We start from the raw sequence: 4,207 nt of genomic DNA on the forward strand, positions 1-4,207 counted from the left end.
TACTTGAGACCCCGGACATGCCTCTTGCTAACCCCTTGGCCACGAAAGTACCCGCCCTGCCCGAGGAGAATAGCCATGTATCCCTGAAGAAACATTCAAAGGAGGACATTTCTTTGATATTGAATTGGAAAATTAATGTCGATTTTACTTTTGATTTCAAGATGCACCCAAATTTGGTTTCATATAAAAATAATATCCCCCACTAATGCTCCTGTAATCTGGGAGTTCATATACCTCAGTCTGTGAAATGAATCTTTTCTGGAAAAGTACTGCCCTCCTGCCTGGGCAGACTTGCTCAGCTGCCCCAGTGGCGTCAGATTCAGAGTTTGACAAACAAAATCCCTCTTGGCTGGGCCTGCCGTCCGCCACGTCCAGCCTCAGTTCCAGGAACATGACTCTAAGAAACATCCGCTCTGCTCGGAGGGCGTTTGGATATTCGTTATGATCCAGTTCAGTCATTATGGAAGGCAAAGAAAATATACATGTGTTGTTCCTGTTTCAATTTTTTTCTCTAGGTGATTAAAAATAACAAACAAAAAGAGAATAACAAACTCTAGGGTTAGTTTCCTGATGGGTGAAAGTGGGAATCTGAGGGTGGAGGAAATCTTGAGGCTCACCAAAGTTTTTCTTCCTTGTCAAGACCCAGGGGTTCTCTTTTCCAGGTCTAGTGGTGGCTCCGCTCTTGGACTTCCCGAAGTCCTGACTTCCCAGCAGAGAGCTCTTTCTGGAACTTTCCGAAGTGCTGACTTCCCAGCAGAGAGCTCTTTCTGGATTTCGATGCTGACAGTCATTTCCTTTCCTCACATGTCAGGATCAGTTACGGTTCCTTTCTGGTCAGCTTTTTCCAACCTCAGATTTTAGCTGAGAATCCAGCAAGGTCGTTAGAAAGTCCCAAGGCCGTCCGAAAGTCCCTGACACACACCTCATAGTGGCATCTCAGAGCCTGACCTTGGGGCGAGAAACCCCCCATGTCAGCTCTGTGTCAGTGGGTTCCACAATTTTACCACATTCATGAGCGTTTGCTCCTAAGATTTGGAGTTGTCCATGTAGACCTGGAAGGGGCCTTTGATCAACCTTTAAATGACCCTCCCTGCCTCTCCTTCTGAATGTGGTGGCCTGGTTCCATTGTATTGGAGGTTGACTGTGGCTTGGAGAGTCCCCAGCAGCCCCGTCCTCTCCTTCGAGGGTGGTCATTTGCGTTTTTATGCCTGGATGCTTGAGGAATTGTTAAGACTTCTTTGAAACTCCTACTTAATTAGGACAGGTCTTGGTGTTGAACTTTGTGGACGCGTGTTCCTTTTCTGGAACGGGGTGCGCTGTGGCTTGGTTCTCCTCTCTCGTCCCCAGGGCTGGCCTTGGTCATGCAGGTTTTCCCCCTCAGGATTTCCCCATGTTCTGTGCTTTCTTTGTACTCCGACGCTAATTACCTCGTGCTGGATTCTCTTTGTTCTGATTTCTTTGTCTTTCTCTTCTCTGTTCTTTATGATTATCCAAGCCTTTCCTTGGTGCCAGTAATTTTATTTTCAGCCATGTCTGGGCTGTTCTTGCTGATTTGAATTAATTTCTTCATTTTTAAATACTCTGGATCGGTTCATAATTTATTTCCTTGGTCTATAATCTCCATTTTCCTCTCTTCCTGTCATTTTCTCATCCCTGTATCATCTTATTCTGGAAAGCTTCAAAGATACAGAAAAGTTGAAAATTTGATGGTGGATACCTGTGTACCCACTGCCCAGATCCTACAGGTAAAATTTCCTGCTTTGTCACATACTTGTGAATCAATCGTCCTTCCCTTCATCTCTGCATCAGACCTTTTTCTAGGTTTTAGAAGCAAGTGTTGATATCAGTATGCATTCCTCCAAGTACTTTAGCATCCAGAACACCAAGAAAGGTTCATTGTCCATTTACAGTAAATTTCCCTTTGATGTAAAATTTGTATACAGTGAAGTACACAAATCTTAAATGTACCATTTTTAAAGATTTTTTAAAATTGTTCTAATTAGTTATGCAAATGATAGTAGAATGCATTTTTTATACCTTTATTTTATTTATTTATATGGTGCTGAGGATTGTACCCAGTGCATCATGCATGTGTGGCAAGTGCTCTACCACTGAGCCACGAACCCAGCCTAAATGTCAGTTTTTTTGCTTTTGGTGGTGCTGGGGATTGAACCCAGGGCCTTGTGCATGGGAGGCAAGCACTCTACCAACTGAGCTATATCCCAGCCCCAGGAGAATGCATTTTGATACATGACACATAAATGGAGTATAACTTCTCATTCTCTGGTTGTACATGATACAGAATAACATGAGTTCTCCTGGAAAATTTATTCTGAGAAATCTTCACAAGTGCAGCAAAGTGAAAACATTTGCAGCAAGCAACCATGTATGCGTTACCTAGATTTTTGCATTAGCCTTTCACTCTGCTTGTCTTATCAGATATTTACATAATATGAGGTAAATTTACATAACAATGACATGCATGATTCTCCAGCATACATCGGATGAATTTTAATAAGTACATTCCTCATGGTGGACACTCCAGACCACTGTCAGGCTACTGAACAGGACCTCAGAAATTTCCCTCCTCCCCCTCCTCAGCCTCTCTCCTGAAGCCACCACAATAGCAAACCTTGTCCACCCGTCATTCTCACCTGCTTCTGGCAACTGCTCTGATTTTTCTCTACCGCAGATTGACTGTGCTTGCTGTAGAACTTCCTGCAAATGGAACCACGGAGTATGGACTCCCTTGCTAGAGACTTCTTTCACTCAGTATAATATTTTTCAAATTCATCTCCACTGTTGCCTTTATCTGTGGGTGTTCCTTTTTCTTGCTTAGTAGTTTTCCATGTTCCATGTCCCACAGTTGATTCATCCATTCTCTTGTTGAGGGGGACCTGCAGTGTTTCCAGGTTGTCACTATAATGAATAAAGCTGCTGGGGACATTCTGTGCAAATCCTTTTGTGAACATGTGCTTTCGTTGATCTTGGATGACACCTAGGATTGGAATTTTGAGTCACAGGGTGGGCGTATATTTAATTTCATAAGAACTAGCAGAATATTCCCCCAATTGTTGTATTCTCTTACACGGCCACAGGTGACACTTGAAGGTTCCAGTTGCTCCAGGTGCTGGGCGACATTTGGCGTTGTCAGTCTTCCCAGTGGGGAGGGTGCTCATTGCTCTGGGAAGCGTGGATTCGCGTACTTATTCCACTTTTCCTCAACTAAGGTCCGTGTAGGGAGTTTCCTCCTGGGGTTTAGCTAGTGTTTCTTCCTTGGTGTGCTGGTGTCTGTCTTCGCTTGGTTTCTCTTCCCCTTCAGGGGGGTGCCCAGCGCCCGGGCCTTCTGAGGTGCTTAGCTTTGCTTCGGTTCCTGCTTGAGCAGCGCTCTCTGGACATTCATTTTGACCTAATGGAGTACAGTGGCTTCTTGACTTTCTTCCCTTTGTACTTGAAAAGAGTTTGATATTTTCCCCCCATGGCTACGTTATTTTTTAAACTCAGTTTTCCTGACTATGACCGACCTCCAGTAAAGTCCTGCTTTTCTCGGTGTACGAGTCTATAAATTTTGGCAAAATGTACAGCCCCGTGCAGCCGCCACCACCATCAAGCTGTACGCGATTCCCACCATTCCAGAAGGTTCTCTCATGCTCCTTTGTATGCAGTCCTCTCTCCCAGCCCCTGGCAACTGTGGATCTGTTTCCTCTCCTTACAGTTTTGCTTTTTCCAGAATATTCTATAAATGGAATTATAACGTATGTGAATGTCTGTGTCTAGACTCGCTCACAGCATAATGCCTTTGAGACTCATCTGTGTGGTTTTTATGAATTAATCGTTGGCTCTTTTTAGTATCCACCAAGCTGTGGGTTCCCTTTTGGTCAGTTTCACCCTAGATCTGAGGTCTTACAAGACCTGCTCTGATCTTATTGACCCCAAAGCGACTTCTGGGCATGGGCAGTGGGGACGGCCACCTTTGCTTCACCCTCTTCCCTCTTTCTTTCCTTGACTGATGCTTTCGAAGCTTAGACTTGGGCTGAGTTCTCTTCGGCTTTCCCTGGGCCCCTTTTCTTTTCTTTTGGTTGTTTAAGTGAACTTCTTGGCTCTCTGGAGAGCGGGGCTCCATACAGCTTCCACGAGCCGCCCCCATCCTGTTTACCCCTGAAAACCTCGCAGACCCCTCGAGGAGCCTCTCACGTTCTCACCTCCC

The 4,207-nt window shown here is 44.9% G+C and overlaps 1 non-coding gene across 1 annotated transcript; it reads right to left on the minus strand.

Annotated features, from left to right (window-relative positions):
- Positions 1-2,152: 2,152 nt before the first annotated feature.
- Positions 2,153-2,224, minus strand: Trnag-ccc (transfer RNA glycine (anticodon CCC)). Its single transcript has one exon. It is a non-coding gene; the product is annotated as a tRNA-Gly (tRNA).
- Between the last annotated feature and the right edge of the window lie 1,983 nt (positions 2,225-4,207).

Source organism: Sciurus carolinensis, chromosome 5 (assembly GCF_902686445.1).
Source record: "Sciurus carolinensis chromosome 5, mSciCar1.2, whole genome shotgun sequence".
Taxonomy (NCBI): domain Eukaryota; kingdom Metazoa; phylum Chordata; class Mammalia; order Rodentia; family Sciuridae; genus Sciurus; species Sciurus carolinensis.